The following is a 13,199-nucleotide window of genomic DNA, read 5'->3' as shown; positions in this document are numbered from 1 at the left end:
CATTTGATTTGGTTCCTCAAATCAAACTGTGGAAGGTGCTGTCAGATCTGGGACTCCCGCCCTATCTATTGGCTATATTATCCAGGCTCCATACAGACAACTATGCCCAGGTTAGGTGTGGGAGGTATGGTGATCTCACAGAGCGCTTTCCTGTTCAGAAAGGAGTGCGCCAAGGGTGCGTCCTGGCCCCCACGCTATTCAGCCTTTATATCAATGGTATTGTCGAACATTTGAATGGCGTGGTGGACAATGAAGCCCCAAAACTGGTGACCGGGAGAGTGCCAGCTCTGATGTTTGCAGACGACACTCTGTTGTTGTCGAAAACGTCATCTGGCATTCAGAGAACGCTTGATGGATTTGTGGCGTTTTGTGCTTTGCGGGGATTGGAAATAAACCTGGGGAAAACCAAGTTCATGATTTTCAATCCCCCAAAGCGGGCACGCCCAAATCCGGTCCTAAATGGGATCCCCCTGGAGAGGGTCAAGACCTTTGTATATTTAGGAATTACCCTTACGGAGAACCTTGACTGGAATATTCAAACTACCAAGTCGGCGCTTAAACTATCTCAGGTCGCAGGGGGCATTAGTAAAGTGCTCAAGGGGTCAGCCTTCAAACCGGTATCTCCGGCTCTGGAAATATACCGTCTCCAGGCTAGAACAGCGGCAGTTTATGGTGCCAAACTCTGGGTGCACAAACAGGCACCAATTCTTAGTAGGGTGGAACAAAGGTTTGTTAGGAATTTAGTTGGATTACCACCAAGCACACCACTGATTAGCCTTATAAGTGACCTTGGGTTGGAGCCAATAGAGGAGATCATAAGCGCACGACCCATTGTATACTGGAAGGGTTGTGGTGAGCATTGCAATTGGCGTCTTATAGAGCAGAATTTGCTGAGGTGTGGACCTCCCTTAAAAACAAAAAGATCCCATGGCTTCTACATATTAGGACTGTTAGCACCCGGATAGGTTATCAACAACTCTGGGAAACACCCAAGATGTCATGTCCTGGGATATTGAAAAAAGAACTCCAAACTCAGATCCGTATGGAGAACTTCCTTGCATTACAGAGGTCTGCAACTTTGGGAAGGCTATCGTTAGAGTACCTCCTTGTTAAAGTAGAACCTAAATTTGAGGAATTCATGGACGTAATACAACCTCAGCTTGCGAAAAAGCTCTATCTCCAGCTAAGGCATGGTACCCTACCGATTAGGTCTTTTACATCCAAATGGTCAAAGTCAATCAAAGAAGCCTGCCCGGCATGTGATTATAAAAACAAAAATTTGGTTCATGCAATGTTTTTCTGTCCTGCATATTCAGTAATTAGAAGATGTTGGTTGACACCAATATGCAGGAACCTTAAGCTTCGATATGTCACCCAGGTGTGCCGGATTTTGTTTTACGATACCCATCCCCCCATTGTGTTTGCCGTATCTCAATACCTATTCGGTATGTGGCGCAGAAGACAAAGTTTTGTAACTTCTTTGTAAAATTCATGGCATCTTTTATTGTTACTCCTTGATAACTCAACTGTTTAATTCTTTTTTAACAACAAATGATCTGTTTACTATTTATTGTTTTAATACTTGGTGATGTATGAATTTTATTTGCACTTTTATGGTCTTTGACCGAAATAAAGTTATCAAATGCAAATTATTTTACCATAGTGTTCAATGAAGCATATTAAAACAAAACATACTGGTATGTCATATCTGGGAATGATCCCAATAGGAAAAACTACTGAAGAAGTACAGGCGGCTATGGTCAGAAAGAAAACCCTTTCCGATACCATTATTTGACTAACAGCTTCACCATGGCACCCAAAAAAGAAAGGCAGAACCTGGAAGGATCTACTCTCTCTTCCACCTACTCCACTAAAAGATACACATTACACTGCCGGTCTACCCCAGTGTCCAGCATGGGGAATAAGAGCCAGATCCCACCACTGGGAGCACACATAGACCTGGAGGGGCTAGAGGAAACTAGATTGCCCAAAAGTTCCGGCGCCACAATATTAGTGGAGACCCCACTAGCTCTAAAGCATGATTGGACCAGGACTTTCAGAATGAATCAAAGTCAGACCCTGCCAGGTGTCAAGCCCATGACTGATAAGAGAGGAACATCACAACCCCAGCATGCAGACTCAGCAGCAAGAAAGAAAGTACAAGTCTTGGAAGAAACACTCTATGCTAGCTCTGCCTGTATCCGGAAGCAGACAATGGTATACAGACAACACACAGGAGTCCCCAGGCCAGTCCAATTTGAAGGTCAATCACTACAGGGCTCGCTCATATACGAGCAATACACAAACACTGACCTCACGAGGAGGCATACTCCAGGATACTGGAATATCCACATCCTAAAAGGCATACAAATGAATGCCAATGCCAGTCAGGACTGCTTGTTTGACGTTGACAGTAATGTTTTGGAGTATTAATTAGTAGGCTATGCATGACCTAACACCCACTTATCTATAGTAATTTCTTAGCACACAGCAGAAATGAAGGGGGCGTGGCCAAGATGGCGGCGAGGTAGGACGCGTCTTTCGGAGCTCCTCCTCGCCGTCTACCGAACTCAGCTTCTTCTAGCCACTGTGGGAGCCCTGCAGCCTGTTCACCGCCCCTGTGCTTCCCCGTGCCTCCTTCGCCTTAACTCCGGTGGCAGGTGGCCGCAGCAAACTCCAGCTTTGACAGCCGGTGCGGAGTGCGGCCTACCTTACGCAACCAGAGTTGCGGCAGCGGCCTCGCTTGAGGGGCGGCCCCTGCTAGGGGTTGCTGAGGCCGACTCCCGACATTGAGGCCTGCACCGCACGATCCAGGAGACACGCGAGTCGCGCGCTGTCACCCCTTCAGTCACTGGCCGTCTGCCTACAGACTTCCAGGTAGCGACTGCCTGGGGCGGCACGGCCCCGTTAAAGCGGACGGCAGAAGACGACTGAGAGCCTGTGGGGGGGAGGGGCAGGTCCGCTGTACTTGGCGCGGACAAAGGTGAGCCCCCCCCTCCTTTGTGAGGCTGCTATCGGCATCTGAGCACCGGAGGGACCGAGCCAGTAGATCCCCTGCTGAACTGGTAGAGAAGGGGCGACCTTGGGGAGGCCTGTGGAGATAGAGGGTCGTCGGAAGCACAGCATAGCACCAGGGCCCTTGCACCCATGTATAGTCCGAAGCGGAGAGCGCACACCAGAGGACTGAGCTTGGGGAGAGGCCAAGGGGCAGAGGCGACATCGGTGGGCACGGCCTCCCCCGCCTCCGTAGCATACCTCCAGCCTCCCTTTTGAATTGGGCAACCAGCACTTTCTCCTGTGGGTCGGGCCCCAACGCGCATCGCCGCCCTGCATCTTAGGGGGCCGGAACAAGTGGATTGAAGAGAGGAAGTTGTGATCCAGCCAGGCTTCCCCTGGTGCGTGGTCACCTTATCGGAGGGGCCCCTCGGCGTGGCCCTTCTACCCTGCGCCTACCGTCAGCGAAGAGACTTGTGCCCTGGCCGGACTGCGGTTTGCCTGAACTCGGGCCCGCATCGGGAGTCGGAGTAACGGACCTGTCCGGGCCGTGTCTGGGGGCGGATCTGGAACATCACGGAAGGCCTGCGTCTGTCTGCAGCGAGTCCCCCATGCGCCCAGTTGTGGACCTTCGGGTGGTGGCTGCCCTTAGCAGTTGTGGCGGGACAAGAACCGGGTGGGCGCGGCCACATACTCGACCCCAGTAGATACCCGCGGAGGTGCCTGTGTGCGGTGGCGGATTCCCAACAAGAGATGCGGGAGATCCTCCCTGCGTAAGACGTTTGAACAGGGACGATCAGACCCCGAGTGGCTGAGAGAGGGAGCTGGCTACCCTCGTGGAGCTTCGGGTGCTCCCAGAAGTGACCACACTTTGCAGCACACACGAGTATGTCCTCACCCAGAACGCGTAAGCAGAAAGCCCTGACGGACATCTTTAATAGAGCTCCCTCCATTCATAGCGTGGCGACTGCGGCACCTAAGATGGCATCCCAGCAACAATCCCCTGGGGAGGGAAACAAACCCATTACTAAGGCCTTCCTGAAGTCCCTCTTTAACACCCTTCGGGCTGACATTCAGACTGTGAAAACGGATCTGACCGCCGAAATAAAAGAGATCCGCAAGGATCTTGATGAGGTGGGAGGAAGAGTGGCCACGCTGAAAGACAGAAGCGATACAACGTCGACCGAGATGGCCATGCTGCAACAAGAAATCCTCCGCCTCCAGGACAAACAGTTGGATACCCAAGTGCACCTCGAAGACTTGGAAAACAGATTGCGTAGGCACATCATCCGAATCCGAGGAATTAAGACCACAGAGGATACTCAGGATCTCTTCGCTTTCACAGCAGGCTTATTTCGGCATATTTTGGCGGTGCCCGACAGCATGGATATTGTTCTCGATAGAGCGCACCGAGTGGGCCCTCCACGTGCGCCCACGCACCCCCGGCGGACATCTTAGTATGCCTTCAGGACTTCAAAACTAAGGAAGCCATCCTTTCGAAGGCAAGATCCCTCCATCTTATCTCCTACAATGGGCACGCCCCGGTGCTTTACCAAGATTTGGCCTTGATCACCCTGCAGAGTCGCCGCCAGTTCCGCCCAGTGCTGGAGCTCCTCAGACAGAAGGGTATTTCGTACTCGTGGGGACACCCATTCCGCCTTATATTCCGCTTCAATGGTAAACTCCACCAGATGCGCTCACTTATTGACTCTTGCCGCTTTCTGGGCCTGACTGTCCCTTGCGAGGACGCCGACGACCAGGGCACCAATTCGGGGCCCGGGATCACACCCCGCCAGGGACGACGTTGACGAATTCGGAAGCCGAACGAAGCGGACATTGCAAAGAGCCAGCAAGATGCCCTAGCTTCTGCATCGGAAGCTCTGGCCGGGGCGAGCCAGAATGCTGATTGACCGACAGCTGCAGTGTGCACCCAGACATGGTTCCCTGAAGTGGGGTGGGCGGAGGGGGGAGCAGGATCCCTCCACTTGGTCACACAGTGAAGCCCGCTATGATGACCTCCTGGTCTATCTGGGAGGGCGGACATTACTGTTGGAAATTACACTTTCGCCTTGTTTCCCAATCCCTTGTCGTATTTGAGATTTTAGTTGGGAATGTAGGGGATTGGTTATGGTTATGGTTTCCCTCATCCACCTCTTACTGTTGTCTGATTGCTTCCTTCCAGATTAGGCGCTGTTTGATTACTTTGTTGGCAAGCATTCACCCCCTCAGCCGCAGGGAACATTGCAATTTAGTCCACTCACAATCTTTTGATGCCACAGGATTCACTTAACATCCTTACACTCAACGTGAGGGGCTTAAATAACCCTATTAAGCGCAGAGCGATCCTTAACTATCTTGAACAATCCAAGGAAGACATATGCCTATTACAGGAGACACACCTTCTCTCTAAAGACCACTTTTGGTTGAAATCCCAGGCTTTCCCCATACAGCTGTTTTCCTCTACATCGGGGTGGCCATACTGGTCTCCCGCTCCTTTAGGGGTAGAGTCCTCCAGAAGGAGGCGGAATTAAGGGGCGTCTACTTACATAGCAATTCACCTTGGGAGGAATGACTTTTGTAGTGAGCTCTATATATGCGCCCAACGATGGACAGGTCAAATTTCTCCTTCAAGCCCTTCAAGATGCTGCTGCTATGGTGGATCGCCACTTATTGCTAGGGGTAGACCTCAACATTGTTTTTGACAATGACCTGGACCGCTCCTGCCAAAGAACGCATCAAGCAGTGGTGCTCACACCCCCGGGGCGGTCCTGCCTCCAAGAGTTGGGGTTACTCGATCTCTGGCGCCACTTTCATCCACGCACCCGTAGTTACACGTTCTATTCCAGAGCACACAAAAAGTATGCACGACTAGACTACTTTCTCTGCTCCTCCTCACTTTGGGCTCATGCGCGAAGCACAGACATCCTGACAGCTTCCCTTTCTGACCATTACCCCGTCCTGGCTTCTTTCCTCTTGCCGGCTTCAGAATGTCCCCTTAGACACTGGCGCTTGCGCAATACACTGCTACACCGCACCTCTGTGATAGAACAGATCCAGGAAACCATCTCAGGCTTCATGGCCTTAAACGCTAATCCCGATACCTCGTAGGCTACACAATGGGGTGCGCTGAAAGCCGTAATTCGTGGGGAACTCATAGCCATATCAGCTGCTGATAACAAGTAAAGGACCCGCAAGCGGGCGGATCCCACTCAGAGTGTCTAAGAATTAGAACAGATGCACCAATGCACTGGCGTTTCCCCTGCCTGGCGGCAACTATGCATAGAACGCAAGCACCTCGCTGCTTTGGACCAAGACAAAGCTGAGTATGCGGCCCTCAGGCTCCACCAATACAATTACACGGTAGGGGACAGGTGCGGTTGTTTGTTGGCCAACAAACTGCGAGAAGCTAGGCAGGGACAGGGAGTCCACGCAAACCACACACATTCAGGGTAAGTCGGTTTCTGACGATGTGGCAATAGCCGAAACATCGAGATTTTTACGCTGATCTTTACACTGGGGATCCCCTGGATATCCATCTCAGTGCTGACTATATAGCTAAAGCCCGCATGCCCACATGGACAAGAGCCCAAGCCGATCACCTTGATAAACCGATACAGATGGAGGAGGTCGTCTCCGCAATTTCGCGCCTTAAGTTGGGCAAATCTCCAGGCCCGGATGGCTACACAGCAGCCTTTTATAAGGCGTTCTGCGGCCAGCTGGCCCCTGTCTTGATGGCTTTGTTTAACACCTTTGAACAAGCAGGGGCCATCCCTGGGGAGATGCTAGAGGCAGCGATAGTGGTTATCCGCAAGCCAGGAAAGGATAAAACGGTCTGCAGCGCCAATAGGCCTGTCTCTCTTTTAAATGTTGACATCAAACTGTATACCAGCATCATACCAGCTCGTCTGGCTCCGTATATGGCCCAACTAGTTGAGCCAGACCAGGCAGGCCTCATCCCGCAGAGGCAGACCAGCGACAATACTAAACGTATTTTACACTTGATTGAACGGGCGTCTTGCACACAAGGGGAATATATGCTCCTGGCCATAGATGCGGAGAAGGCCTTTGATAGGGTACATTGGCCCTATTTAGAGATGGTCCTGCTGGCTTCAGGCTTTGGTGAGAAGCTACGGACCCGAATTTTACTTTGCTATCGCTCCCTCTGGGCGTCTATCCGCGTTAATGGTCATACATCCTCTCGGTTCCCTATTGGGAGGTGCACCAGGCAAGGGTGCCCTTTGTCGCCCCTCCCTTTCGCGCTCTACATGGAGCTCCTGGCCCTACGACTCCGGCAGCACCCTCTCATTACTGGGATCAAATTTGGGAGTGATGTTCATACAGTTAGCCTCTATACAGATATCCTCTTCTCTCTCTCTAACCCAGTCACGGCTATGCGCGCCCTCTTTGTAGAACTAGGTTGCTTTGCTCAAGGGTCGGGCTTTAAGATCAATATGGACAAATCCATAGCCCTCAATATCTCCCTCTCCCCACATACTCTCGCCCACCTACAAGAGGAACACCCGGTGGTGTGGGCCTCAACTGCAGTTCCCTACCTGAAAATCCAACTGGCTCCTACTATACCGGCTACCGCGGATATCGATTACTCCAACCTTTGCACACATATCCGCAATACAATCAATAGACGGAAGCACTGCACGATGTCCTGTCTAGGACGGATTGCGGCTGTCAAGATGACAGTCCTCCCTCAAATCCTCTACCTCTTTCAGACCCTTCCCTTAGGCCCCCACAAGGATGGATCCAACAAAGACAGGCAGACCTGGCGCGTTTTATATGGCATGGGTGCAAGCCGCGTTTGACATCAAATTGAGGCTCTATCGCCAGAGAAAGGGGGGGCGGGAGTCCCCGACATTCAGCTCTATTTCTACACTGCCCAACTCAGATACTTGGTTGAGTGGCACCGCCTGGAATCAGAAAAGCACTGGCTGTTCCGGGACCAGGCGGTAGCTGGCAGACCATTGCAAGGGGGGCTCTTCCTTACTAAGTACCATAGACCTCGAAACTTGTATGTATCATATATCACAAGCACAATAATGGACTCTTGGGACCATACGAACTTCTCCAACCAATTGACCACCTTCCCGTCACCCCATACACCACTATTTGATAATCCAGAGTTTCATCCTGGCACAGTTGCTTCTGCCTTTGGGGTATGGTGCTCCTCTCCCTGTAGATCACTGGGTCATCTCTTTGACATAGATGGCAACATCCCCTTCTCACAGCTCAGGGAGGATTATGGCCTCTCAGAGCTGGAGCTGTTACCATATTTACAGGTCCGGCACTGGGCATAGCACCCAACAGTTAGGCCGCAGGCACGTCTATTGACACCATACGAAAAGTGGTTAGCAACATGCACCTACGATAGGAAAATTGTCTCGGACATCTACAAGATACTGCTGGCCACCACGACACACACATACAATTCGGGTCGCTCCAGGTGGGAAAGGGACCTGGGGAGAACACTGTGCCATAAAGGATGGGAGGGCATCTACCATAGGCCAAGGCACTCAGCGTACCATATGGGCCTCACAGACACCCTGACCAAGGTTGCCAGTTACTGGTACTACACACCGCTTTGACAGGTGCCGGAGTGACCGGTGTTGGAGGGGGTGCGGGGAGGTGGGTACCCTGGAACACATCCTCTGGAGCTTTCCAGCTATACAACCATACTGGACCAAAGTCATCGATGAAGTAGACCTGCACCTAGACACGCAGCTCGCGCGTTTTCCCTCCTACATTCTCCTGGGCCTGCCTACTCTGCTAACATACCCTCTTAAGTCGTGGAAGGGACGATTGATTGCTTTTGCCTTAGGAGCGGCAATACAAAATATCCTGATTCATTGGCGCTCTACCCAGCTCCCGACACACGCCGGTTGGCTCCAGCGATTATTGTCAGAGCTGGGCATGGAGAAACTTACCTTGACGTAAGCTGGCAGGGGGATTGAATTCCCTGAGCTGTGGCGACCTTTCCTCACTTTGCTGGAGTCGGAATTCCGAGAACTAACATGTCCTCGATACCTACGATTCCTTTGCCTTCCTGATACACAAATCCCAGACGCCGCTCCTAAGGGGACACGTAAACCCAGATGATAAGCACTAGCCTACACTCCATACGTTCCTTTTTCCTTTTATTTTTTCCCTTTTCTGTTTCCCTTGGTTGGTTAAGGTGGACGAGGGGAAGGGGGTGGACTGGGTCGGGGTGGGTGTTTTTGTAAATGTTTTTGCTTCTTATTAATTTTGAGGGCCCGCTCTATGCTTATTACCTTTGGTAATTGTGTGCACAGACTTTAAGCAGCCGAGAGCCTTGTCTTTTTTCTTTTTCTGTTTTCAAATCAATAAAAAGATTTAAACCATAAAGTAGAAATGAAAGAAGCGAGTCAATATGTACCTGGTAATCAGAGGACACGACCTAGACTGTATTGTGGACCTCTTTTTCACAAACTCCTGTGCAGTCACGAAAATTCCCCTCCTCCTGTTGATGATGGAGCTTTGCTTTCTAATAAAGCTCGAGAGGACAAGAGAGAGTATTATTATTTGTGCAAATGCAGAGCGAGTCTGGTCCCTACTGCAGCCATTTTATGACAGCAAAAGCGGTCAGCGGATATCTTTATGGTTTCAGCCCGGTTCTTTTTCAGCAGTGGGGTAATCTTGCTTATATTGCCTGTGTGCCAATAGTATAGGTGGGTCAGGGGTGTGGACAGTGCTGGGTTTGTGGGGATAGAACAGGCGATTCTTAGGTTTTGTTCTGAGCCCCTTCACTGATTCACCGTAGCAAATTGCCACAGGTACTTTGTTCCATAGGCATAGGGCTTCGATTGGGAACCTGCATATGTTTGTCAATTTAATTTTCATCCCTGATGTCGAATAAGCCATAACAGGTACCATCACAAACCTGGACAAGTGGGCGAGACACAAAGGAGAAATACTGCTCTGAGAAGCAAGGAGGGGCAGACAGTCCATATACGTGGCACGAGCCTGGGGGATGTTAGTGGACTCCTTGAAAGACCTGGAACAGGACAAGCAACCACTCTCCTGAGGGCTCACTGGGCGCTGCCCCGCCATCCGCCCGGAGACATTAGCCATCCCCAAACACCAGACGATCCATGACTGATCGATATCCCTGTACTGCTTAAGAGAGGGTCAATTGATAGTGCCTTAGCTAAGGTCTTTAGATACGCTGCAGTCATCACACATGCACAAAGGTATAGACTCACATAAGGGGGACTGGGGAAGTTTTACATTGCAATGTACATGCAGTTGATATGGTTATTTATTTTTAAAAGCTTTGTCGAATACGCTGTACAAGTTAGGCCTTTTAGGCCACTGCAACAATGACCATACGTGATCCTTGTGTCAATACTTTAACAAAATTTGCTTTTAAAAAAACCACACAAAAAAACAAGTACCATTGATGGAGCAAGGATTCGCACGTAAAGCGACTTGCTCACATTCATGAACCTCGTCTAACCTCTAATAAGCATTAACCAATCCTGTCCGTCTTAATTTTCACCTTTTCCACATACACGCGGGTGCCCGAGAGAAGCTCGCATCTATGTTTATTAATTGTAATGATGCTTGCACTACTGAATGGCCGCTTCGCAGAGATCCAGTCTGCGCATGCGTCGGTCATACCCACGTGATGTGACGCACTCGCAATTTGGAGGGATATTGTTGCTCATGCGCATTGTCGCTAAATATGGCCGCTTGTCTTTAACCATGCTCTCTGCTAGCTCATGCCGCTTTTGCATATCTGTCTTTCCCGCATTAACCCTCAATGCTATAGAGATTACACAGTAAGGGGTGCAGTGAAGCTTTTTCATGGTAGACAGTGTCTTCAATTTTTCTGTGTTTCTAATTTGTTTTCGCTTACTTTTCATGTACCGCGTATCTGGGGGCCTGGGAGTTGGGGAGCTGCGCCATTTTGAAAGCCCATGTGGACCTGGTGACCTGACAAGTGGACTGGGCCTCGCATCCGTGGAAGTCAGCCAGCTGGCTACAGAAGCTGAGATGCTCCTGGGAACCTGCCCCATAACCCAGAGAGGAGAAGCTGAACTTCACCTTAACTGCTACATTTGTTTCTCTCTACTGTATACGCTATTGTACTCTCCTACACGTATGCCTGGGAACAGGAATTTAAGGGGTGGGTACTGTCATTTGAATATTAAAACATGGGAACGCAGAATTTAGGAGGTGACTATGACCTAACCACCTCTCCTGACCAATCATAAGTTGGGACCTTGTCACTTGCAACATTTGTGGGTGGTCTAGGGGTCCCAAAACAGTATAACTAGTCTAGTTTAGCTTAGAGAAATTGTCCGACTTGTCCGAGTAGCAGACCTGTCACTGACCCTACGAACTGTATAGGTGATTGATACAGAGCGCTGCGGAGCACTCTGTCCGTACTTTCCACAAGCTCCAAGGGGTGGAAATAGTCTTAAGTGCTGGCGAAGCACTTTGCTGGGAGATTCGAAAACCCAATCGGGGTTACTGGCGGATTCCGTGCAGAGGGGGAGTAACGCAGGCGTTGCATCCGAAGCTGCAGGTGTTGGTCGTACCCTTTGATGAGCCAGTCCTGACCCAAAACCTGAGGGGTATCCTGTCCTGACTGTCCTGAGCTGTACCTGCTCGCCTACTGGCATTCCGAATCCTTGAGGGTCCTTGTCCCTGCCTATTCCCAAACTGACCCGTGGCCAGGGTTAGTCCTCATTCTGTCCTAGGTAAATATATGTGTGGGCGTCCGTCTAACTATACTCTTACCTTTCCTCTTCTTAATAAAGCACTCTTGCCTGTGATAATTCTCCTATCACCCTTTCGAAAGTGACTTTTATGCAATTGTTTATTAGTAATGTTCCATTTTTTCCCCCTACCTATAGGATATTATTAAAACTGATTGCATATTTTAGTTTGTTCCATTATCCCTTCCCTTTAGTATGGTTGCTGTGATCTTAGTAAGAATAGCATAAGGTTTAGGAATTAGTTTAAAGAATATTAGTACACATATTAGGTCCGTCTCACGCCCCCTGCCTTAGCTTAAATTCATACTGAATAGCTTGTTCCCAAATGCTCATACCCTGTAGTATTCATTAGTACTCTATGGAGCTTGCCTTAATTCATAGCTACATTTTGTCTAGATCTTAATCATTGATGTTCTGATTTGTATCTGCCTGGTATTTATGGCATATTCATTCTAAAACTAACTTCATATAAACTTTTTAAACCTCATCAGGTGTCTGTGGTCATTACGTATCACCTAGTGTTATTAAATGTACTGAATGTATAAGGTATTTTTCTCCTTTAGGAATCTTGCTACCTGTCCACTGCTAGCCCCTGATCCATCAGGAGTAATGTGCCTGTGGTAAGTCAGGTACATGAATAGTAAGTGGTGAGAGAGTCACCCCCCGAATTACTCATAGTAGCGTGTGAAAATCACCCGGTTCACACAAACACAGTCATTCGTATGCACGCCAGGGCCCAGTGCGTGGAAATTGGTAAAATAGTGACCCGGGTGAACTGCGCGCTCTATCACCATCACAAGCAGAAGCTCAGATTCACAGCTCAGAAATTCACTTACGTGAGTCTATGCCAGTGTTTGAGAACATTTCCAACTTCCATGCCTTAGCAGCACTCGCCTGCAAATCCATTAATGCACAGAGAATGCACCAGTGTACAATTCCATATTTGTAAAACAAACCTTAAAATGCATTTGGACTATGATTTTTTTGTTTTATTTCTCCACCTGTAAAAATGTTTTCCCAAGGTTGAAGGAACCCTTTTGTTCATCCCAAAAATTATAAAAGTGCCATTCTACATTGCCCCTTGCCGCCAAGAGCAGAGATTTACTCCTGAACTCGACAGAAGTAATTCTACAGATGCTTTAATAATGGGAAACTACCTTAAAAAAAAAAAGTTTGTTGGGGTTCACCACATTTAGCATGTGGACTGATCTTAGACCTGTAAGTGGATAAACTTACATGGAATGTGGACCTTTAACACAAAATCTTATTTTTTGGATTTATAAGAGCAAAAGGAATGGAATTTTTCCCTCTAAAACAACATGATTTGTGCACTTACTTTTCCCAGAGATGTGAATGAAGCTTTCTGAACAGGAACAGAAGGTTTGTTTTATCTCGGATCAACAATGTTCAAAAGTATTTTTTTTATGCACAAAGGAGTAGATCACGGTTTAT

General features: G+C 49.2%; 1 protein-coding gene across 2 annotated transcripts in view; it reads right to left on the bottom strand.

Moving 5' to 3' along the window:
- Positions 1–13,199, bottom strand: part of LOC147724807 (ubiquitin carboxyl-terminal hydrolase CYLD-like) — a 481,074-nt gene that overhangs the window by 268,909 nt on the left and 198,966 nt on the right. The window lies entirely within an intron of this gene.

Source organism: Lissotriton vulgaris, chromosome 4_1 (genome assembly GCF_964263255.1).
Source record: "Lissotriton vulgaris chromosome 4_1, aLisVul1.2, whole genome shotgun sequence".
In the NCBI taxonomy this organism is placed as follows: domain Eukaryota; kingdom Metazoa; phylum Chordata; class Amphibia; order Caudata; family Salamandridae; genus Lissotriton; species Lissotriton vulgaris.
Note: the sequence above shows the minus strand (reverse complement) of the source record. Positions and strands in the feature narration are given on the sequence as shown.